At 50.0% G+C, this 25241-nt stretch overlaps 1 long non-coding RNA gene across 4 annotated transcripts in view; it reads left to right on the top strand.

The window, feature by feature from the left end:
- The window catches only part of LOC120364682 (uncharacterized), a 159696-nt gene extending 137100 nt beyond the window's left edge, over positions 1 to 22596 (top strand). For 2 of the 4 annotated variants that reach the window (XR_005579847.2, XR_012518047.1), the window contains exons 3-4: positions 12429 to 12487; positions 13733 to 22596. This is a non-coding gene — a long non-coding RNA (uncharacterized LOC120364682). The remainder of the gene's footprint in view (positions 1 to 12428; positions 12488 to 13732) is intronic. The other 2 variants (XR_012518046.1, XR_012518045.1) reach the window with 2 other exon arrangements.
- The last annotated feature ends 2645 nt before the right edge of the window (positions 22597 to 25241 follow it).

Raw genomic sequence — 25241 nt, forward strand, 5'->3', positions numbered from 1 at the left:
TTTAAAATAAATTACTCTTCCTCAGTTATTCCTTTGTAGTAATGTAAGATGGACTAACACAGGAGGCCACAGCTGAGACAACTGGGCCCTTCTCCACCGGGTCTGTCATCCTCCGTGTAGCCGGCCTGGGGTAGTTCACGGGGTACTATAGGGCTCTAAGAGAGAACAGAAAGCTTCAGAGTCTCTTGAGGTCGAGCCTTGGAACTGGCTTGTAGTCACTTCTGGTGAGTTCTATTGGTCAAAGTGAGTCACAAGGCAGCTCAGATTCAATAGGAGGGGAGTAGGCTCCACTTTTTACTGGGAGGAGCTGCAAAGCTACATAGCAAGGGACATGGGTGTAGGGAGGGGAGAATTTTCAGACATTTTTATAATGAATCTGCTATGTTCAGCCTCTGAAGCCTCCATCTCTGCTCCTCTAAGGTCTGAGTGAGAGGACTTGGCTTGGATAGCCAGGAAAGGATTGGCAGGGTTTGGCCACATGACCTCCTAGGATTCTTCCAGTTCTGACATTTTGGGATGAGCTGATGGTCTTCTGTCAGCAGGTCCATCACCTCATTTTCCAGCCGTGTGACCTTGAGCTACTCACTACTTCTTCTTTTGTCTCGGTTTCCCCATCAGGGAAATGTAGTTGTCGGATTAGACCTGATGATTAGATTAGATGGTTAATTACGGGATTGATCCTCTGTGCTAAGGATAGGCATTATGGCAGGGACTGGACTGGAAGATCTCTAAGAGCCTTGCAGGCAGACACAGGAGGATTGTAGAGCCTACGATGGGGTGAACAGGATGGAGCAGCTGGTTCCAGTGTAAGGGCATGTCCTTCCTTCTTCACCACTTTGGGAAGTTCCCCAGCCTGAGCTCGTTTCCCCTTTGGCACAAGTGGGCTGTGAAAGCATTTGGCAAGATACTGAGGAAGCCAGCTTGAGCAACAAGGCAAGACTCCACCTCCACAAACAATTTTAAAATTAGCAGAGTGTGGTTGCATGTGCCTGTATTCCCAGCTGCTTGGGAGGCTGAAGTGGGAGGATCCCTTGAGCTCAGAAGGTAGAGGCTTCAGTGAGCTGTGATTACACCATTGCATTTGCTAACTGTAAAGTTGTCAAGAGTGGTGAACAAGGTCATTGCTAGAGCCACTAGACCTTTCCAATTTAAATTGTGGAGAGCTGTTCTCTGGTCTTGGACACTCATGGATTTTATTCACTTCTGCTAATATGTGATGTTGGTTTCACACCATTAAATACATGCTCCCCAGGCTGAAGCAGCACTGAAAAATTTGCCGAGCTAGGCTTGTGGTGGAGAAAGTTGTGAAAACCGGGTCATTGTTTATCCTCAGGTAGAGGAGGCTCAGGGGACTAGGTCTTACTCTCAGAGTGTTCGAGCAGATTCACATTCAACTGACTTCCCTGCCTGCCACATCCCAGGCATTTGCTTAGATGATATTGAATTGACTTAATCCTCACCATGACTTTGTGAGGAAGGTGTTTTTTTCCTACTGTACAAGCAGGTATGCTGTAGCCTGTGGCTGGAGAAGTAGAGTGATGTCCACATATCCACACAGCTAGTAATTATGTACTTGGAATCTGTCTTGTGCCAACTGGATTTGAAGAGAATCATGGCTAATAGACCTGAGATGGGGGTTGAGCATAGCTCTCTGTTTTCCAGCACGGTTACTCTTCCTGCCACATTGCACTGGGGACTGCTTAGCCCCATGCCTGCTGGGAGTGGAACAGGCTATAACGGCCTTAATAAGCCATGGGTAGGACTCAGATGAGATGAACCAAGAACTTCCTGACCATAGTGAATCATAATAATAAGAATAATTAATATGGGGCCAGGCATAGTGGTTCATGCCTATAATCCCAGCACTTTGGAAGGCCAAGTCAGGAGGGTTACTTGAGGCCAGGAGTTCAAGACCAACCTGGCCAATATAGCAAGACCCCTGTCTCTGTTTCTAAAAAGTAAAAAAAAATTAAAAATCATAGTTAACATGACTGAGGACTTACTATGTTCCAGGCACTGTGCTAAACCCTTGGCAAACCGTATCCCATTTAATCCTCAGCAGGACCTGTGAGGTAGGTAGCATTTAGGCAACTTGCCAAGTTCACACAGAGTGAGAAGAGGAGCTGGGCTTTGACTCCAGGGGTCTGGCTGGCTGCATTTGGGGTATAGCACGCGTAGCTAAGGTCATGGGCCAGGTGCTTTCTGCCTTGGGGCTGCCTAGGCCCCTCTGCTGATGCGAGGCTGTGTGCCGGAGGAAGGGGAAACGCCCAGGGAGGTGCTGCTGGGCTTTGTGTGAGTTTGTTCCAAGCAGAGCAGTGTACAGAGAAAAGGTGCCTGTGGAGAGAGCATCTGGACCAGGCTTTGTTTTTCAGCGAGTGATGCATCACTGAGCTACCCAAGGCCATTAGCTCCTGAGATGGAGGCTGCTCTCTGCTTGGTTATTTATCATGCCCAAGGGCATGAAATTGATTCCAGAAAGTCTGTCCATTTCCTCTAGCTCTTCCCGTAGAGGGAGTAGAGTGGGGAGTATGTGGGCTGGGCTGGCCAGGATGAGGGACACCCTTGGGTTGGCAACATAACCCCCATGGGAATATCTCTCTAAGGACCCTAAAAGCATCATCTCTATGTCTAAGGATGGAGAACTTGTCTCGGGGTTGCAGGTGGAATGGGAGTGTGTGATGGGTGGAAAGACTGAGAGGGAACCAGCTGGTCAGAAGAAATAAATGCGAGACTATCTGTCAGGGGTGATCAGGGAGTTGGGCAGGGGCCAGAGGACACTCTTGTGGTATTTTAGGGGACATTCTGATGGGGTCTGCAGCTCCTAAAGCCCATGGACATGAGGCTCGTGGCTGAGCCTGGAGAGAGTGAGCATGAGGTACAGGCCATTCTCTATGTGTATTGCTCAAGCCAGAGTCAGGCATAGGAGGCTGTTTCATGTCAAATAATGATGACAATGGCAATGATCACATTAGCAACAAATACTTAGTGAGCGCCTTAGTGAGCACTTCAGGTTCTAAGTTAGACCTGAGGATGTCACACTGAAAGAGACATGGTCCCAGATCGCCTGTAATTCTGACACTTTGGGAGGCTGAGGCTGGAGGATCGCTTGAGTTCGAGACCAGTCTGGGCAACAAAATGAGACCCTGTCTCTACACACACCAAAAGCCAGATGTGGTGGCATGCACCTGTAGTCCCAGCTACTCGGGAGGCTGAAGTGGGAGGATTGCTTGAGCCAGGAGCTTGAGGCTGCAATGAGCTGTGATTGCATCACTGCACTCCAGCCTGGGTGGCAAAGTGAGACCTTATATCTCAAAAAGGAGGAATAAAAAGAGGAATGAACAAAATGCCTGGGCTTCAAGGATGATAGACTGGATAGGGAAAATGTGGTACATATACACCATGGAATATTACGCAGCCATCAAAAATGATGAGTTCACGTCCTTTGTAGGGACATGGATGAACCTGGAAACCATCATTCTCAGCAAACTGACACAAGAGCAGAAAATCAAACACCGTATATTCTCACTCATAGGCGGGTGTTGAACAATGAGAACACATGGACACAGGGAGGGGAGCACTACACACTGGGGTCCGTTGGGGGGAAATGGGGGAGGGACGGGGGGATGGGGAGGTGGGAAGAGATAGCATGGGGAGAAATGACGGATACAGGTGAGGGGACGGAAGACAGCAAACCACACTGCCATGTGTGTACCTATGCAACAATCTTGCATGTTCTTCACATGTACCCCAAAACCTAAAATGCAATTAAAAAAAAAAAGAAAAAAAGAGAAAAAAAAAAGATTCTCCTAGAAACTAGGTTTGATAATTTAATAAGTGTTATAATTTATAATTATAATTATATTATTAATATAATCATCATTATAATATAAAATAAATATAATTATAAATTATTGATAATTTATAATCAACTTTATAATTAAAAAAAAAAACAAACAAAATGCCTGGGCTTGAGGGAATTCAGGCAAGGGGCCACCCAGGCTGAGTCTTCAGAATGAGTCATTCTCATCAAGGGTGGGGCACAGCAGTCAGTGCTGTGGTCTGAATGTATCTCCTCAAGACTCATATGTTGAAATCTTGGCCCCCAAAGTGAAGGTATTTGGAAGTGATGGTATTTGAAGGGTGATTAGGTCATGAGAGTGGAGCCCTTATGATTGACACTAGTGCCCTTTTGAAAGAGGTCTTAGAGAGACTCTGCCCCTGCTACAATGTGCGGACACAGCTAGAAGGTGGTGTCTATGGACCTGAAAAAGCGCTGTCATCAGGCACTGAATCTGCTCCAGCTTTGACCTTCCCAGCCTCCAGGACTGTGAGAAATAAATTTTTGTTGTTTATAAGTCTTGGTATTTTGTTATAGAAGCCCTAAAGAACTGAGACATCCATGGTTCATAGCTATAGGTAATAGAAGCTGATTCTGACTGGCTAAGCAGAAAAGGAATTTATTAGAAGATATGGGGCATGTCGTGTAATCAATAATGATAGGAAGGGCTGAAGAACCAGACTTAAGGCTACACTTCCAGGCACGATGCCCACGACATACAGAACTAGATGGATGGGGAAACCACAGCTGCTGCTGCCTCACCGGCTTCAGCTGCCACTGTCACTCCTCACTGATTATGCTTCCAGGCCAAGAACTTAATCTTGCTACCGCTTCTACCCGCCAAAGCTGGATACATTCTTACCACCCTTGCCAGCATGATGGATTCTGGGTATGGTCTTCTTCCTCAAACCCCTCCCTTCTAGAGAGAGGTCTCTGGGTTGAAGTTAATGGGTAGAGTTGGAGTTACCTTCTGTGCTCCAGCTGCAATGAAGGCTGGGTAACCCAGTTTCTGCTTTCTGCTTTGGGAAGGTGTGACTCATAAGGATGGAAACTCCTGAACGTAGCAAGGACATTTGCAGCCAAACCAACCAACTACAAACATGATAAAGTTTGTTACAAGGATGGAAAGTCCACACAACAGAAAATTTGTCTGTTTTTTCACCAGTGACCCTCCAGCACTCAGCTATGCCTGGCACCAGGTAGACAGTCAGAATGACATGTGGAATAAATTAATAAATGGTAGAGAGGGTGGTGATGATCATGGGGCTTGGACAAGCGTCCTTTCACTCACAGATGTCGCAGGAAAGATCTGAGGCCTCTGGACAGCTCTGGAGCTTTATTTGGACCAGTCCTCCCAACCAGTCTGTAATCTGGGCCATTGGTCTGATTCTCTACTCTTTGAGAATGGGCTAAGGCTTGGCTCTTGAAATTAGGCAAAAAGAAATTGACCCAGCTCAAGTGGGGAAGGTTGAAGCCAACATGGCTAATGATTAAAACATGTTGATTTCAGCAATCTCTACACATTTCCTCCGCTGTTACTACAGTGGATGCTGTTTAATCCAGCGTCTGGTCTGAATTTCCTCCTTCCTAACAGGCCCTATGCTTGTTCTGGCACCCAGCCTCAGGGTTTGTGTCTCAGGGAGGAGTTGGCCCCATCCCAGCTCTTGAACCACTTGACTAGTCCAAAGTAATCCTCTCTCCTTGCCAGTGATGGGTCAAAAGTGGGCCAATAAGATGTAAGCAGAGATTTTTGGGGGCTTGGGGTGGGATGGAGGAAGACGTCTTTACACTTTTGAAAGAGTCTCTCAAGGTTGCTCTATTCTAGTTTTTTTGGAGTATTGTTGTGGGTGAGTCTAAGACCCTTAACTGCCCCAGCCATCTCTGGCCTAGTCATAGGTTAGCGTGTACACACACACACACACACACACACACACACACACACACACAAACATCACAGAGAAACAGGGCTAGGCTTCCAGACCACACCAGCCCTGAATTCTGCCCTGCCTGCGGGTTTCCAGAGTTCCATAAGATTGGTGCCACTTTGAGTTGTTGGATATTCCGTGTTTTGTCTCTGAATATCCCCCTACAGCTACCTGGATCACTGGTCACTTGTGTGTGTGATGGCCCCAACCCTATGGTGAGGCTGGCATCTGGCTGATGCTGAGGGAGGGGCTAATAAAGGATGGCCCCCTGCCTGCTCTCAAATGCTCTCCTAGGGCCCCATGTGAGTCTGAGAGGCATCACAGAGGGACTTTCCTTTCAAGGCAGCCCTGTGTCTAAAGGACCCTGTTTAGGATAGGAATACTCCAGGAATAGGTGACCAACAGCCAGTTAGCATCTGAGAGCATGAAGGAGTTGGTCAGGGAGGTGTGAAGTCAGCTGCCAGCCACCCTCGGGACTTGGATGGAGAGAGACCTTGGGCAGAGGGGAGAGAGGCAGAACTTCCCTTCTGCCCAAGGTCTCTGTTGAGCAGACTCTGTTGAGCACTTGGCATGTCCTGTGACCCCAGTTAGGAAGGCAGTTGCAGGGGCATTTCTGCCTCCACATCACTGCCCCATAGGGGCGTGGACTGGTTCCACATTATTTAAAGAGAAAGGAGGGCCCGTTATTCAGGTCTCCAAATGGCTCCTTATTTCCCTGGGAGGGGAGTCAGGTGGAACATAAATAAGACAATTTATTCAGAGAAACCATCTCCCCTATTTACATTTAAATTGAATAATTTAAAACACCTTTACCCATTTCCATAAATTATCCCCTGTTGGATGGGCAGCACAACTGTGCAGAGGGGGTTCCGTCCTGGGGAAAGGCCTAATTACGTTCCCTGGTCCAAGGCTGGGTGGGAGAGGGAGCATGGGGAGGGGGGCAGAGGCTGGCAGCCTGGGAGGAGGGAACTCCATGAGGGGGAGACACTTGCCTTAGAATTGGCAGGAAGAAGGAAGTGAGGTAATAAGAAAGTTAGATCTTTTAAAAAGCTTTAAAAAGAGGTAAAGGGCCAAACGTCTTCCTCTTTACAGAGCAAAGTCAGTGGGACCAATCCCCTGTCTCTCAGCCAAGGGCATCACTCAAACTTTGATCTGGATCATCTCTTTTTTTTTTTTTTTTTTTTTTGAGATGGAGTCTTGCTTTGTTGCCCAGGCTGGAGTGCAGTGGCACAATCTCAGCTCACTGCATCCTCTGCCTCCCGGGTTCAAGCAATTCTCTTGTCTCAGCCTCCCAAGTAGCTGGGACTACAGGTGCCTGCCACCACACCTGGCTAATTTTTGTATTATTAGAGAGATGGGGTTTCACCATATTGGTCATGCTGGTCTTGAACTCCTGACCTCAGGTGATCCACCCACCTCAAACAACTTTTGCAGCCTTCACCTGCCATACCAAGGGAGGAGAAGGAAGGGGAAAAAAGAGCAAGGTTTCCTTGGTGATGAGTTAGTCACATATTTCTCCAGCATCTATTGTTTGCCAGGCTCTGAGCTGAGTGCTAGGGACACAGGGTAACCAGCCCCAGCCTCACCTTCCAGGGCTCCCCTGGGGGTGGAGCACGAAAGTGACTTTCATACAGATTGTGTGCACAGAGCAGAAGCAGGAGAGACAGAGGGACCCACAGGAGGTCAGAGGAGTGAAAGGGGCCATCCCATGGGAGTATCCGGGCTTCATGGAGGAGGTGGCTCTTGAGGTGCCCCTTGGAGGACGGGTAGCCTTGGGCAGGTGCTGAGGCAGGGAGAGGGCATCACCAAGTAAGGTGCAGAAGTGAGGAGGCTTCTGGTCTCAAGGCCGAGATGCCTACAGCTGACTGGAGAGGCTGAGGGAGGGGAGCGGCTGGGATAGGGGCCCGAGGCTGGCTTTTATCCCTCAGGAGGAAATGGAGAGGGTACAGGAGGCAGAGCTGTTGCCAGGCTTGGTGATCTTACCATGGCACTATTTTGTTTAATAGCACAGCAAGAGCTTGTGCGGGTGGAGCCTGGGCATTCGGATTCTCTGTTATCGACTTCTTTTAGGCTCCTTAGGAAGGAGAGCTCTCCTATTGCCAAAATGCCTCCTTTTCCCCACAGAGAGCCCAGTGCAGCTGGGGGCTCTTCCTAGGTCCTGCTGATGCAGAGGAGATCTGGCTCCTGGCAACTGCTTGCTAGCTCTTCCAGGCCCTGGTGTCTCTGTGTCTCCAGTATCTCCTGAGCTGTCACTCCTGAGTCGCCCAGACATGAGAGCTGCAGACCTTCCCCACCTTCCCCAGGGGTCTCCTCTTGGTCCTTCCCAGAGATGGAGTTCTCTCCTCTCTGGACTCAGATCAGAGCCCAGAATGACTCTACTCCTCCCTGACTGAGGGTAAAATGGCTGGCGAACCATGTGGTGATTTGGCTTAGAGAAGAGAACAGCCAAGGGTGGCGTGGAAGGGAGGCTGGTGACAGGCTTTTAAATGCTTATGACAATCCTACAGGGCAGACATGGTTAGTTCTGCCTAAGAGATGAGGAAACTGAGACTCTAGCCAGGGGAAAACAGACTTGCCCTTCGTTCTGTCTGGCTTTGAAAGTCCCTGCTGCTGCCGGCAGGGCTCGAGAGGATGCTGACGCAGTTGCTGGCGAGCAGGGCTGTGCTGGGGGCCCTGTGAGCAGATGGGACATAAACCTCTCTGGGAAAACAGATTAAAGTGGCCATGGTGGTGCTTAAAAGCCATGCAGTCCCCTTGCATGTTCATGGAATCTGATCGATGTGTCCCTCTGCCATCTTTGAGCGCCCTCCTGGGGGAGGAGGGGCATATCCAGCAGTGAAAAACATCTGTGGGGCAAGGCACACCTGGCCCCCTCTCCCGCCCTCTCAGAGCCAAGGCTCCTAAAATAAGCCCCTCTATGCTAAGAAAGAGGGGTCTCCAGCAGTAACCTCAGAGCTGTTCTTTAGCTTCTCACAGCACCTGACTCCTCCAGTCGAGTCAGTGGCTTGTCTCTCCTCTCCTACAGGTTCAGACCCAAATCGAGCATTGACTAGCTGTGTGCCTCTGGGAAAGTCACTGTCCCTCTCTGAACCTGAGTCTCACTCAGAAGGTTGTCGTGAGAGTTGGATGAGATTGTATAGGGAGTCACATGGCATTAAGTGGCACACCAGGCAGCTGCTCACTAAATGCCAGCTTCTGCTCTGATAGGCCTGCCGCCTTAAGGAGCTCCTCCCAGCTCCTCCTCGCCTTTCTCAAAAGTCCCAGGGAACTTGTCTGGGAGATCAACCAGAGTCCACTCCCTGCAATAACTGTTGCAATGCTTGGTGTCCCCTGGGCACTGAGGTGTTCAGTTTGCAGGTGTTCGTGCGTGACTGGTGGTAGAGCTGGGCCGGGCAGACCTGCTTCATCTCCTGGCTCCTTAACTCCTTGTTGTGTGACCTTAGGCAATTGACATAAGCCACTTGTGTCTCACTCCATTTCTGTCTCATTCTCCTCTTCTGTTAAAAGAAGCAAAAGGATGGCTACCTTACAATGAAATTGTGAGGCTTAAGTGAGAAATAACTTGGGTTAAGCACATAGCATGGCGTGAAGTACACAGCAGTCCCTCGGCAGCTGCACTGTGTGTGTTGAGGGGGTTCAGGCTGCTCCCCATCAGGCTGAGTCCTCCCAAGAAAGGACTGACTCCTCTTTGTCCTAGGTCTCCCCAAGCACTAAGCAAAGACAGTCCCCATTTTGGAGGGTTCATGCTAATGGGAAAAAAAATCCCTCTCCTGCTGCTCACTCCCTAGGCTCCCAGGCCATTCATCTTATTAACCTGGTAATTGGTTAACTGTTGGCAAAGGGCTTGCAAGTGTGGCTGGGATAACAGTGGAGCTATTTGGGGATGATTGTCACCCCTCTTTTGAGGTTTCCCATTTGAATTTAGGGGATCAACCATCAACAAGATGGAGATTTCCTATTTCATTCGACAAAGAGTGATTGAGTGTCTACGATGTGCAAAGCAAATCCGAAGCTGATTTCTCGGGTGGTATTGGGGCGTCAGAGATACCATAAGCTCCTGCCCCTAAAGCATCTCCAGATGCCATCTTGCTCATGCCAGCCCAGCCCCAAGCATGGTCAATTAGCCAACTTTCTAGCTCTGGGAGAAGGAGTCCAGCAATGGGCAAAGGGTGGTTTTGTCAGGGAGCACTGCCCAGGATGTCCTGGACGATGGCTAAGCCACACTCAGCTGTTTGATTTTTGAATGAGTTTCTAATTTCTCCTGGCCTCAGTTTTCTCATATAATGGAGAATTTGATTAGATGACATTCAAGGTCATCTGTCAGTTCTAAAGTACTGTATTTCTAGAACATTAGGTTCTTAGGTGGGTCTAAACTGAATCCCGCTTGCTGGATTTGAAGCCAGTGGAAACTATGTACTTGGTAATTGGGGAGCAACATGGGGTGGGGTGACCAACCCTAGTTCTCAGCCTAGAGGACTGCATCAATTAATTAATTATTATTTATTCTTTTTATTATTTTTTTTTGTTATATATATTTTCTGAGGCAGAGTCTCCCTCTGTCACCCAGGCTAGAGTACAGTGGTGTGATCTTGGCTCACTGCAACCTCCACCTCCTGGGTTCAAGTAATTCTCGTGCCTCAGCTTCTCAAGTAGCTGGAACTAAAGGCATGTGCCACGATACCTGGCTAATCTTGGTATTTTCAGTAGAGATGGGATTTCATCATGTTGGCCAGGCTGGTCTTGAACCCTTGATCTCAGGTGGTCCATCCACCTTGGCCTCCCAAAATTCTGGGATTACAGGCAGGAGCCACCATGGCTGGCCTACATTTTTTTTTTTTTCAGTTTCTCATAGTGAGAGAGCTCTGGTGGGATTGCATTCTAATTAAATATTTAATGGAGAGTGTCTGTCTGTTAAAATTACTGTCACTGCCTTGGGGATGGGTCTCCTTTGTACTCTTATTTGCAGCTTGCCCTCAAATTGCAGGACTAAGCGTTGCTGGAAATTGCCCCCTAAGACCATGTAGGATCTAAGGGTCAGAAGAGATTGTCCGAAGGCCAAAGGAGCATTTCAGGGCTGTGATTCCTCTCCTCCTACCCAGCCTCTCAGAGCCTATTATGGTACTCCAAGCAGGAACCAGGAAATGGGTTCAGCCCCACGTTTGGTGCTTCTCTTTATTCTGCCTGCTCTCTGAGAGCTGGGGGAAGAAAAGACTGTGTGCTTTTTCCTTGCGTTAATAAAACCCGAAATGAGTCTTCATTAAGGGCTCCATTAAGAAGCCACTGTTATTCTTGGCACTCATTAGCGTTGCTGCTCACCACTAAATTGCCACACTGGCGTTTTCTCCGGGCTTTGCAGGGCCCCCTCCCGATGCTGGAAAGCTGCTCTTAAGATAGATCTCGACTTGCTGAGTCTCAGAGATGGGGGGACTAGCTCCTGATGAGTTTATCTCATCCATTTCCCTGTCTCCATACATATGCTTTTCCTTCTAGCTCTGCCAACTTCTAGAGCCTCTCTTACTACACTGTTTGAAGACTTAGTGAATCTTGGGTGGAAGTTCTTCCCCTTGTCAAACTGCCCTGTTTTGCTGTAACGTCAGCCCATGTGGAATCCTTCACTCTGACACTGAAGAATATCTTTCTTTCTAAGAGCACTTTGCTTTCTTTCTCCTACTGAATTCAGATCATAGGTCAATTTTTATAAGTGATGAAGCCCTGCCTTCTTCCCGTATCCCTGTGGCAAGATGCAACCCTAGACAGTGTATTTCCCTAGGGCAGGCGTCCCCAAACTTTTTACACAGGGGGCCAGTTCACTGTCCCTTAGACCGTTGGAGGGCCGCCACATGCTGTGCTCCTCTCATTGACCACCAATGAAAGAGGTGCCCCTTCCTGAAGTGCAGCGGGGGGCCGGATAAATGGCCTCAGGGGGCCGCATGAGGCCCGAGGGCGGTAGGTTGGGGATGCCTGCCCTAGGGTAAGTTTGTCTTTTAGGTTCACGGCGCCCTGTATTCGTGCCCTTTTTAGAGAAGCTCACTTCATTCTTGCTTTCAAGGCCCTGCAACAATGGCCAGGCCTTTATCCAGGACCTGTGGCTACCTGACCCCTTCTCCCCAATCAACCAATACATATTAAATTCATATGATGTGGCAAGCACGGGGCCAGGTTTTCTATCTCATGTGGCCAGAATCATAATCACAACAAGCGGGATTTTGACTGCTAACATGTTATAAATGAAAAAACAAAAAACAAAAACCAAAAAAAAAAGCAAAAACAGACAACTTTAAAGGAAGTTAGGCCTTTGATCACATAGGTAGTAAAAAGTAAGGTGGAGTCAAACCCAGATCTCCTCGCTCCAAGTAGAATGCCTGACCACCTCCCCAGACCGTCCTTGTCTTTTTTCCCCTTCAGATAATGACCAATGAACATCAGAAAGGACTCTGATATGCACTGCTAATGGTGAGCTGCTGACGTGACAATAAGTTAGACTAAGGGTTTTGCTCAGATGTTAGAACTCTTATATCCAAGTGGCGGTGTTCCCATCAGTGTAATTCACTTGGAAAGCTCGATACCCATTCCAGTCATGTCACACTGTCAAATCACTTTGGGAACACCCCTTTGGAAGTCTGTGGCATGTGGTCTGGAATACTGGCAAATGTTTATTCTTTTAGGGTAAACTGGATCTTTGGAAACACCCCCAAAGGCATTTGGATTCAAGTCTGGAGAATAGGTAAGTCACCAAAACATGTGACTTTGTTTTGAGACAAAAACCTTTTAAAACACTTCTCAGTGACGTGCAGATACTTACTGTACCACAGGTCCCAGTTTTTGTGTTGTAAGAAAGATTTCTCAAGTCTTTCAGAATCTTGCCATGTGAAATAAAGCTTGACTGACCATTTGATGGGGATGGGGTTGGGGAAAGGTGGGCACTGAAGATTGAAACCAAACGACTCATATTCTCCCTGCATGCTTTCACCACTGTTTAGGCTGTGGGGAGCTGGAGTTCCCACAGATGCTGGCTCTCTGATCCTGGGTCAACTAGGGCATCAAAGGTCACTGATGACCATTTCCCTGCCACAGGCATTGCCAGGTCTGGCTTTACATGGACAACACGATAAATGTAGATGCTCTCTCTTCTTGTAGATGCATCTCTCACTCTTGTAGATGTCCATCACAAGAGTGTGGCTCAGCCTTTTATAGAAACATTCCCTGTTCCTGCAATCCCTGAGCTCTTCAGCCATCATGGTCACTTTTTTTTTTTTGAGACGGAATTTCACTCTTGTTGCCCAGGCTGGAGTGCAATGGTGGAATCTTGACTCACTGCAGCCTACACCTTCCAGGTTCAAGTGATTCTCCTGCCTCAGCCTCCTGAGTAGCTGGGATTACAGGCATGTGTCACCACGCCAAGCTAATTTTGTATTTTTAGTAGAGATGGGGTTTCTCCATGTTGGTCAGGCTGGTCTCGAACTCCCGACCTCAGGTGATCCATCCAGCCTTGGCCTCCCAAAGTGCTGAGATTACAGATGTGCACCACCACACCTGGCCTCACGGTCCCTGTTAATTTTCTCTTCCGATGAACTGAGTCTTTTACCTTCTTCAGTATTTTCATTAGTCCCAGAGAGGGAAGAGGAAGAGGGCTGGACAATTGCTTCTGGCTTCTGGGTCCTGGCTCCTCTTTCTTTAAACTTGGTGAATCTGTGTAACAACTTACTGTCTTTGTGACATGACTTCACTTGGACACACTTCTTTGAGATGCTCAAGTGTCCCCTTTTTGCTCTCTGACTTGAGCCAATGCAGTGGGAACAGGAAGGTGTGATGGGCCGGTGTTGAGAAATTGCTACTATGGACTGCGAGCTGTCAGTCTCTCCTCCTCTGCTTTCAGTGGAAACCCATCTGGTGAAGTTAGAATCATATTAAGCATGAACAACTTAACAGGCACCCCTGGAATTAGGTGCCCTTGTCTCTGTTATTTCAGGCAAACTCAATGGAAACTTGGGCAGTGACTATCCCTGTGAGCTTCAGTTTTGTCATCTGTGAAGTGGGATAATAACATCTATCTTTGAAGGTTGTGAAGATCAAGTGAGATGATTCATACAAAGAGCTTGCTTCGTGACTGGTGCATACCAGGTGTTCAAAAATGAATGCCACTGTGTATGACGATACCAAGGTATTAGTGACTCCAGTTGGCCTTGAGCGGAGCCGGAGCTAACTAATCTCAGAGGGAGGGGAGGGGAAAGGTGAGGAGTGGGTGGGAGCTGTCCATGGTTCTGCGTCCATTCAGCCAAGAAGCCATTTAACTGAGTAAACATCGGTGATCACCTCTTTTGGGTCAGTACTCTTCTCGGCACCGAATTCTTCAGGCAAAAGGAAAGCGCTTCTTTGGGTTCTCAGAGTCTCATGCACACAGAGGTGAGCGTGTTGGCGAGCATAGGGCTGTCTCATGTACGTGAATCTCTGTGGGCACATTGTTCTAACACTGTGTAAGTGTAATCTGTGTGTGTGTGTGTGTGTGTGTGTGTGTGTGTGTGTGTGTGTAGTGAGAAACAGAGAGAGGGGAGGGAGGATGGGAAGGGGCCTCGTGGATGGCAGCTGAGATGAAGGTGGGATATTGCTGTAATGCAGCCCACCTGTGTAAACTAGCCAGCATGGAGGTCCCAGCTCAGCCACGAGGAAAGGATGGTCTCCCGGAAACCCCTGAAGAGACTGCAGGGCACACCGACTTCCACCCCATCCCCACCCCAGCCTACCAGAGTAGAGTAAATCTGAGGACAGAGCTGAGCTGTTCCCCTGCTGGGCACTCCAAACTAATTTTCTGGTACATTTTACACTTGACCTTTTGAACAATCAATGGCCTTAAATGCTGTTTGGTTCCTACAGCCAAATCCAAGAGAAATAAGACATAATCCATCTGGCAGATATGGTCAGGGCAGAGAGAGAGGGAGGGAAAGAGGAGTCTAGAACTGCTGGGACCTCTGCCCTCTGCCTGGCTCAGGAGGGAGGGGTGGGGTTGGGGGTAGAATAGAAAGGGACCTGCCAGCTTTGGAGAGAATGGGCCTTTAAGGGGTATTGATGGCCAGCTAATCACAGGCCTGTTTGTCTCAATGCATTCTGGCCACTCCAGCTGTCACTACCCCAGGGACTGAGCTCTGGTTGGGGAGGGCTGGGATACGGTTCAGGATTCAGGGCTCAGGGCAGGGACCCAGCCTTGGTGTGGATGTCCTCAAAGCCAGGACACATGGGTCTCAATCTGAAGTTAGATTTTGGGCAGAATCACCTAGAATCCCTGAGATGGCACCAGGCAGGATATCCTGAGGGCAGGGACTGGTGTTCCAGAACAGGCTTAGGACTGACGGGAAGAGCCCGCTCCTGGCTCAGGAGGACAGCATGACCACTGCCGGCTCTGGTCTGGGGTGAAGCCTGGCAGAGGGTGGCGTGGAGGAGATGCATGGGAAGGAAGGGGCTTGGTTATTCCACAAGAGAGGGAAAGTGGGATCTGCCTCCTTCAGAGCCTCTGCTGCCCACGAGGGTGAGATCCCTGAAAGGACCAACAGCCCAGGGTCTCAGGCTGCCCTGCTGCCACCAAAGGCCAGCGAGAGGACCGCACCCTAGGGACCCCAGGAATGAGATGGGGGAGTCAAGCACCTAGCCCAGGGCCCCGTTTCCCATCTTTTCTAGAAACAGTCGCTGTCTGGCGACTGGTAGATAGAGGATGCAGACCTCTGCTGGACCCATGGGCTTCGGCCTTTGCTGGACTCAGGGGCGGGACCCTGTGGGAAACTCTCCGGCAGTGGGATAGCTGATGTTTGCAGTGTGAGGTCAATCGTCTCAGCCACCTGGTGAGATGTGGAGGAGGTAGGAAAATGCACCATCCCTAAGGGCTGTTTGGAAGTGGCTTCCCTGGGCAGCATGTGGGCAGAGAGGGCAGCTCTGTTGCCTGCACCTGGCTCTGGAAAATGGGACCTGCCCTAATGGCTTGTCTGCATCTTCAAGCACTGCCACCTGCCTGGGTTGCTGCTGGGACCATGCCTGAGATACAGGCCGCACCTCAGCCCCTGAGGGGAGTAGAGGTAGAGAAGGCTGATGAGGGGGGCCCACCCACGTGCCAGGTCAGAGTCAGAGACAGGGGACAGGGAGCCTGGGGAGGGTGCAGAGGGGACCTCCCTAGAGATGGGCAGGTGGGGACTCATGGTGAGTGATGACAGGGAGGAGAGAGCCAGGCTTGGCGTTTGTTTAGGCTACAGAATCCCCTCCCTTCCAGTTATTCACAACCAGGCCCCTCGAGGTCCCCTCTGAGGCCCGGCCCTACCTGGCCCCGCTTACCTAGAGAACTGCTCCTGCTTCCTTGGTCTGGGGATGTGCAGCCTTCAGCTACTACAGCAGTGACAATGCAGTGGTGGCGGCAGCTCTGTGATAAAGGCGGGGCCTGTACACCTCTCTGATAAGTAATTATGCCGAGAGTGTGTTCTACGGAGACGCGGGGCTTGTCTGACAAGGCACACTCTTGTTCCTGCCGCCGAGACAGCTGGGGAGCGGAGTGGAGAGGCAAGGGGCTGGAGGCGATGGTGCTGTGTGGGGACCTGGCCTGGATAATGGGCTGCTGAACCCAAGGGGTGCTCATCCAGGGGGTGCACCTGCCCCTCGCCAGGTGAGAGGAAGGAAAAGGGGGGCTAGGTCAGAGGACTTCCCAAACGGGGACGTGTAGAGGAGCTGGGGAATGTTACACACTTATAATCATATCTTGTTTAACAATTATTACAGTAGCAGAGATACCGAATATTTACATAGTGTTCTGTACTTTTCAGAGCATTTTCATGTTTGGTTCTTCCCATAACCCTTTCATGAACGGACAGATCTTTTCTCCCATTTGAACGTTGAAGAAGCCAAGAGCTGAGAACATTCAGCAGCTTGACCAAGGTCGCCGGACAGAACCGGATTTCTTGACCTGCTGGTTGGGCTCCTTCCCTAGGTCCAGGTTGACCAATCCCTCTGACACAGCTGAGCCCACACGGCACAAGCCCTGTGTGTGACGTTCCCAGGTAGGAGCTGAGAGGAGACGTCTGGAGGGAGAAGGGACCTGGAACCCAGCATTCGGAAGCTTCTGGCAGCAAGACAGCCCATTCCTGCAAGGCAGAGCGAGGTAGCTCCACAGGCGTGGACGAACACGTGTTTCCACGCAGTTGCAACGATGTCCTAGGAGGAGCTGCTGACACTGACTGCCCTCTGCATGCTGGGGCTGGTGTAAAAGATACTGCATGATAAGCAGCCCATTCCACACTGTGCACATGTGAAGATGGTGCCAGTGAACCCCAAAGACTCTGCCCAGGAGGAACCAAGAGCCCAGAAGAGATGACAGGCACATGCAGCAGGCCTGGGCTAGCCAGGGAAGCTTCCCGATGGAGGCTGTTCTGAGCAGAGTCTGGAGGGGAGAAAAGGACAGGCACCATCAGATAAGAAGTGAAGGACCTGAGGCAAAGGGAAGAATGGTTTAGGATGGCGAGTGTTTCAGCTTGGGCAAACCCAGGGGTGGACGGAGGCCTGGGGTGGCTGGTGGTTGAGACAGAAAGTCAGGCATAAATTTAATATGCTAGAAATTAATTAAGGAGCCCCTGAGGATCATTACAAGGGAAGAAACATGATCAACACAGTGCGACACGAGTATGGGAAAGAGGGATTGGAGACAGGCATGGGGTGAGCACTCTGGTCAGCAGTGTTCAATCTGACTTGGAATTCCAGGCCACCATGGAATCTGGAATTCTCTGGCTGGCTGCGGGGCTTTGGGACCTCCAGTGCCCTCTGCCACCAGCTTGGGCTGGGTTCTGGAAGGTGGGGATGGATGGCTCCCACAGCCCATTGCCCCGACCCATGGTGCCTTCCTCCCTGAGCCATTTCCTCAACAGGATGCCAGTTCAATGCTGGATTCTGCCTCAGGCTCCAGGAAAAATCTTGCTGCTCTGGGAAGATGCCCTGCTGCTCCTTCTGCTCTGCTCCATGGTGATTGATGGCTGTGGGTAGGTGGGTAAGAGCCTTCCTTCCCCTATCCAGACGGTTGGAGTGGGTTAGGCAGGCTCCCAGAGTAGCCAAAGAGGAATGGATGGACCAGGGGGGTTCCCAGAGAAAGGATGAGCTCCAAGGGTGGTTCTGGATGTAGTGGCTGGTTCCAGGGACCAGAAGATGGCTGTAGAGCACCATACCATTATCTTAATAGTGGGTTCTTCTTTTCTTCTTCTTCTTCTTTTTTTTTTTGAGATGGAGTTTTACTCTGTCTTCCAGGCTGGAGTGCAATGGCACAATCTTGGCTCACTGCAACCTCTGCCTCCTGGGTTCAAGTGATTCTCCTGCCTCAGCCTCCTGAGTAGCTGGGATTAAAGTGCCTGCCACCATGCCCAGCTCATTTTTGTATTTTTAATAGAGATAGGGTTATACCATGTTGGTCAGGCTGGTCTCGAACTTCTGACCTCAAGGATCTGCCCTCCTTGGCCTCCCAGAGTGCAGGATTATAGGCATGAGCCACCACACCTGGCCAAGACTGGGTTCTTCTAAGGAGGAAGAAAGTAACATTTGCTGCCTAATTTCTTGGCCTTTCAAGGCCACCCTGGACTAAGGCCCTGAAGAACTTATTATGGCTGAGCAAGAAAGGCCTGCTATTGTCATAAAGGGGAACCAAGGTCCAGGACAGAAAAAGGTGGTTTATCCTTGAAAGGGTGTGCTCTGTGAGTGACACTCCAAAGCGCCTTCACTAAACCATCTGGGTCCCCATGGTGTGAAGTAGGACGGGGTTGCTTCTGTTTCACTCTGCCGGGTCTTCCTGGGGAATTTTAAAGGGACAAATTCTCTTCCCAGGATAGGGGGTAAAGGGAACCCAGGAGCTATAGGCACCTGTAAACCCAATTTAAAAATCAGTCTAGCCAGCCAGCCCCCAAAGGAACCAGAGGGAGCTATAGAGTAACTCAAAAGCAGACACTAATGGAGGAGAAAAGAAATGTAGTTACATATTCATCAGCTTTTAAATATTCATGAGGATTGTAAAGCAGATTAATTTTCATGCCTCATTTCTCCCGAGGTTCCCGCTGTCCATATTTTACCGCAGCAAGAGAAGAAAAGGGAGCGATGGATCATTTGGCCACTGCCCTTACCATCACTTAAGGAGCAGCGTGTGTGAGCGTGTGTGTGAGTGTGTGTGGAAGGGTTGGGGAGCAGGGGCTGTGGTCGCTGTGGAGGTGAAGGTACTAGCTTCCTGAGGGCCAGCTCTACCTCCTGCCAGGCCAGGACAGTGTGAAGACAAGGGTGGGGAGGAGGTGGGGGCGTCTGAGGACAAGGGGGCACCCTGGAGCGGGCAGACTCTAGAGGCATCAGGTAATTTTGGGCCTCCCAGGGTGAAGAAAAGAAAGAGGACCTTCACCAGAGTCAGCAGGAGCCCCACCTCCACTCCCCTCAATGCACGGTCAAGACCAACTATTGAGTAAGGTGAGGGAGCGGAGGAGAGGGCATGCAAAGGGGTAGAGAGGCGTGGAAGAGACCCAAGGACAAAGGGAAGGGGCAGACAGAAGTCACTGGCGAGGAGAAAGTGAGAGGGTGAGGGTTCCGGTTGGAGGGCTGAGAATAAAAGGCTAATGGAGAAAAGCAGGGGGGATGAAGGTTAGACATCTGGAAGGACTTCCAGACCCCAGGGCTATTGGACCTTCTCTCTACAGGGCATGGGAGATATGTTCCCCCAAGCCATGCAGTAGTGGTGAGGCACAGTTGAGAGGACCTGAAATCAGAAATGTGCCAAGATTGCTTGGGAAACAGCCAACAAGTGTCCCGGCCAGCAGGGGCAAAGCAGAGGTGGGGGAGACTCCCTGTCAAATGCAAGGTGTCCAGGTGAGACATCCCAAGAGTCAAGAAGAAGAATTTGTTGTCCAGAGTCATGGACGGGAACCAGAGAGGTCTGTGAAGAGCAAAATACGGACCCCTAGGGGACAGCCACCTGCACTGCTGCTCGAAGGTCCTGGAGCGTGGTTCTTGGGTAGAGATGCAGTTCATTTAAAACAAGGCCTAGCCAACAGCCTTCGGGAGCTTCGACCCACTTTCTTGGAACTAGAGGAGAAATGATCCAGCCTCTGAAGAGGCCAGCTCAGTTTTCCAGCTCCTGCCACTTCATGGAGGCTGAAGGCTATTTTACAGAGTGGGAAATGCAAGGAGCTTTCTGGTGATGTTTGGCCATCCGTAGGCAAGACCCTCACCAGTGGGCTCCTTTCCCAGCTACCTTCCCTCCACACTCTCTGGGATCTCCCCACTGAATTCCTAACCTGTGCGTGCCGCTGCTCATGGGCTCTGTCCGCTGGGAGTTCCAGTAGGCATCTCAAACTCAGCACGTCCACAGCCATGCTGACCTCCACCCACCCACAAGCCTGTCTGGCTGCAACCTTCTCTATAACAAGCCAGTGGCAATGCCATCCTTCCAGCTCCTCGGGGCTGTCAAAAGTCTAAAGATCTTAAATGGCTTTTATTTGTGGTTCCAGAATCAGGTAACACCTTGTTTTATAAAACAGAATGAGTGTTCCAAAGAGCTGACCATGGAGATTGATTTTACGGACAGGAAAAGGCTGAGGAGAGCAGAAACAGGGAATGAAACTTGAACCCGGGAGGCGGAGGTTGCAGTGAGCTGAGATCACACCATTGCACTCCAGCCTGGCAATAAGAGTGAAACTCGTCTCAAAAAAAAAAAAAAAAAAAAAAAAAAAAAAAAAAAAAAAGTCAGAAGCCCACTGCTCCTACCACCTCTGTGGCTCCACCTGGGCCCAAGCCTACATCTTCTCTTGTTCCGTTGCAACAGAAGCCATCCGCTCCCTTCCTGGCCTACCCCTGTCTATTCGCCCGGTGGCCAGAGTAAGGCTTTTACCAGGGCAGAGCACGTTCCATCTCTGTTCCCATCTCAGAGTCAGCCCGCATTCTCTGTGCTCTAGAAGGCTCTTTGCAGCCAGCCTCCCCATTTGTCTCCCTGTCTCATCTCTTTCTCAGGCACACCCTTGCAGCCACACTCGGCTCCTTGAGCAAGCCAGGCCTGCTGCCGCTTCCGGGCCTTTGCACAGTGCTCCCTTCCTCCCTTCCAAGCACTTACCTAGATTTGCCTTCTCAGGAGGTCTTCTCTGAGCACCGGATTTAAAATTGCCATCCCCTTCCCCGGCTCTCCCTCTCTCACCCCGCTCTATGTTTTCCCCATAGCGCTTTTTGCCATCTACCGTGCTACACAATTTATTTTGTTTGCTGGTGGTATTGTATACTGTCCGCCCCCACCCACTGGAATATGAGGTCTCTGAGGGCAGAAATTCTGCCCATTGAGTTCTGCTGCATGCCAGCACTGGAGCAGGGCCTGGCATGTGTGGAAATCCTGTGGGAGATTTCTACAATCAATTTTTATTCCACAGGAGGCATCCCCTTCCGACCATGAAGAGTTAACCACTATAGAAAATGCCCATCTACCCAGCACTTTGGGAGGCCAAGACGAGCAATCATCCGAGGTCAGGAGTTTGAGACCAGCCTGGCCAACATGGTAAAACCCCAACTCTACTAAAAATACAAAAATTACCCAGGTGTGATAGTGTGAACACCTGTAATCCTAGCTACTCGGGAGGCTGAGGCAGGAGGATGGCTTGAATCTGGGAGTCAGAGGTTGCAGTGAGACTAGATTGAATCATCACGCTCTGGCCTGGGTGACAAAAGTGAGATTCTGACTCAAAAAAAAAAAAAAAAAGGAAAAAGAAATTGCCCATCTAATGCAAACGACTGAACACTGCATGAAATGTAGGAAATGACCGCTTTCAGACACTGGGCATCAGGTGGCATAGGGAGATGGGCCGCAAGAGAAGGGAAACAGGTGCCCCCCTAACACACAGTGGGGCAGCTAACTGCCTGGAGAAAGTTGACAGAGCCAGGTAGTTGAGCTGGTGAGATGGAGACTGTGTTGGAGGAGGCTAGAATCTGTGAGGAAGAATCCTGGGGAGAAGGGAGCTGCAGCCAGAGTTCGGGAAGCCTCTAGAAAGGTCCTCAAAACTTTGAGCACTGATCTGAAAGAAAGCGGTAGGCTGAACAATTCATTAATTCCTGGAGCTTACATGGGGCTGGGGTTTAGATTGCCACCAGTGAGTGGGGAGTCCTTGCAGTACATGGTATGTTGGATAGAGGCCTCAGAAAGATGCTACTGCCCTGAAGTCTGCCCTGAACTCATTCTAACAGAGCTTAAAAACAAGCATTACAAGGATCAAAGCAATTCCAACCAACTGAGCCAGAACAAAGTCCAGCACTCTTTAAAAGAATAGAATAAGATCCAGAACTCAGCAATGTAAAATTCACAATTTCCATCATCTAATAAAAAAATTAAGTCATGCAAAGAAGCAGGAAAATATGGCTTGTAACCAGAAGAAAAATCAATCAACAGAAACAAACCAAAAAATCAACAGAAACAGAAAAATGATGAAATTAGCAGAAAGGATACTAAAGCAGTGATTATAGATTATGTTCCACATGCTCAGAAATGCAAAGGAAAACATGAACATCATGAGAAGAGAGATGGAAGATTTACAAAAAACAAATGCAATTTATAAAGATGAAAATAGAATATCTGAAATAAAAATACTGTTGAACAAATAAATGATTTTATCTCTGCAGTTGCTCCTATCAAAACCATACGGGGTGGGGATGGGGGAGAGCGACATGGTGGCTCCTGCCTGTAGTCCCAGCACTTTGGGAGGCCGAAGTGGGCAGATTGATTGAGCCCAGGAATTTGAGACCAGTCTGGGCAACATGGCAAAACCCTGCCTCTATTAAAAAAAAAAAAATTAACCGAGAGTGGTTGGTGGTGCATGCCTGTAGTCCCAGCTATTTGGGAGGCTGAGGTGGGAGAAACACCTGAGCCTGGGAGGTTGAGGCTGCAGTGAGCCATGATTGTGCCTCTTGCACTCCAGCCTAGGTGACAGAGCGACTCACTGTTGTTTCAAAACAACAACAACAACAAAACCCACATGGGGTGTGAGAGACATGTTTTTCCAAAAAGCTTATTCTCCCTGCAGCCTCTGCTTGCCCCCTCCCTATCCCAAGATGTCATGAGCTGACTCCATTCACTTTCCCAGCTCTGCTGGGCTCTGTGGAAACAGCTTCTTTTCTAGTTGGTCCTCAGATACAATGTATATTTCAGGCAACAAGCAGCGGCTCTCCTGAGTCACCTTTCAGCTGATGTTTCCTGACCCCCTCCTGTGCCCTCCGGTCCAGCACCACCATGAGCCTCTCCTCTCCATCAGTCTCGCTGTATCCCATGCTTAGTCATGGGGCTCTTGTAAGGGGATGATGAGCAGGACCCGGACTCTGCCCTGTGCAGCTCCGAGTCTAGCCAGGTTTGCACAATGCAAGGAAGAAAGTGACAAGGTTCATGAGATCAGCGTGGACAGGTACTTAGGGAGAAGAAAGCTTCAGGTCAGAGAAAACCTCATGGAAGAGGTGGCATCTGTGCTGGGTTTTGAAGCATGGATAAGCTTTGGGCTGCTGGAATGAAGGGACGGGTATTCTGGGCAAAACTGGGCTTCATCCTGAACTCCCTCACCTCTTGTTTCCCCTTCTCTCAGCACCTTTGTCTGCAGCCTACTGGCACTGCCATGAGGCATCCTTGCCTGGCCCCAAGTACCCGCGTCCTCCTTTCTCATGCCCCTTGAATTTCATCTCACCCCTTTCCTTCTCTCCCTTTTGCATTTTGAGTGCAATATGAACAGCTCCTAAAAAGGGCAGAGTGGTTCATGTGCTGCTTCCCACGTATCAGCTGACCTTCGGGGCGCCTCGGGGTGTGGTGGGCATGTGCAAATGAGCAGGGCTGGAGGAAGGCTGAGCAGTGGGTGGCGGAGTGCCCCTCCTTCAGGCATGCTTGTTCTAGATAAGGATGATCTTGTTATTGACAATGATGTCACTGGACAAAGCCAAAGGAGGGAGGATCAGGAGTGGGGGTTCCCTGTGGTGGGAGGTTTGAGCAAGATGGGGAGCTCAGACACTAGCTCCAAGGTGACACATGCACTCTCCTCCCCTCCCTCCTCCCTGGGTCTGCCACCTTCCCTGGAATGGCTTCTGCCTGTCATGCAGGCCAGATGTCCCACCTCTCCCTTTCCACAGCACGGTGGTGTCCACGGGGTGGGAGACAGAAAGTCTGGGTGAGCTCTCAACCGCCCAAGACTTCCCATCTGAAACCTCAAGGCCCAAGCCGGGGACAGTGCTGGCTTGTGGGCCTGGCCATCAAGTGAGCCAGTCTGGGGAAAATCCGGGAAGAGGGCACCACAGTGGGGTCGCTGTGAGGCCTGACTCTGGTGTCCTGTGGTGCCGGGCCAGAATTGCATCTCCAGTATCTAAGTGCTTGAGGTAAGTTACTTAACCTCCAACCTGCAGTGTCCTTGTCTTATCTGTGAAATGGAAATACTGATACTGCCTGCCTCTCAGTGTGGGCACGGTAAGCACTGCGTAAAGGCAGGTGCTGTTATGATTATGTCATGCCGTTGTTGTTGTTGGCAGACTTGCTGAGAGGACGGTGGCTGCACCCCCACACCCTGTCTGGCTCCCCTCTGATCACCCGCTCCTCCAGCTGCTGTTTCTAAGCCCCAGCTTCCTGACCCCTGCTCTGGACCCTTGTCTGACAGCCCCCAGAGGGACTCATCACGTCCTTAATTGCAATCTCTTGCTCAGCAAAGCCATCAGCACCTAATGTCCCATGTCATTGCTGGTTCTCTGTCTGCAGACACCTCGCTCCTCCTCGGAGCTGCTCAGCCACCCAGGGCAACTCCATCTGGCAGGAATGGCCACGGCGCGGAGCAGTGCCAGACCTCCTAGGGATGCATTGGTGACAATTTGCTTACAAATAATTTAATGTCAGAGGGCAAAAGACTTCATGACTCTATCCCTGGCTCTTTCTGACGCTGTGAACCTCCACCCTATCTCCTCCTTGAAATCCAGAGGTACCACTTCTCTCCAATACCAGGGCCTTCCTCATCTCCTCCTGCAGAGCTGGCCCTGAACCCAGTGAAGATCTGCGGTCCCTCTGCCTGATTCGGCTCTGATGCCCATGTTGAGTTTTTAAGGTGGGGCCCAGCAAAAAGCCAGAGCTGGCGAAGGGGAACTTGAAGGAAGACTTGGAACCCTGCAGAGACCAGGATCAAGGGAGAACTTATCTCAGGTGTCTGAGCTCCCATTCTCTGGGCCCAAGGCAGGGTCCCCTACTCTGAGCAGAAGCTCTGCTAATCCATTCAAGCCACTGCTGAAGCCATCTTCACAGGGTGAACAAGAATTCTGGACAGAAACGTGCTGATAAGCATTAATCAGATTTCACTTTAACCCACTTCTTCGTAACCAACAGTCATGTAGCACTTGACACTGGCCATTTGCATCCCAACTGTTTCTATAGATCAGTTTTCTGATATTAGAGTCATAAGACTTTTGTTTAAGAATTGCTTAAGCGGCCAGGCATGGTGGCTCTT

This window comes from Saimiri boliviensis, chromosome 6 (genome assembly GCF_048565385.1).
Source record: "Saimiri boliviensis isolate mSaiBol1 chromosome 6, mSaiBol1.pri, whole genome shotgun sequence".
NCBI lineage: Eukaryota > Metazoa > Chordata > Mammalia > Primates > Cebidae > Saimiri > Saimiri boliviensis.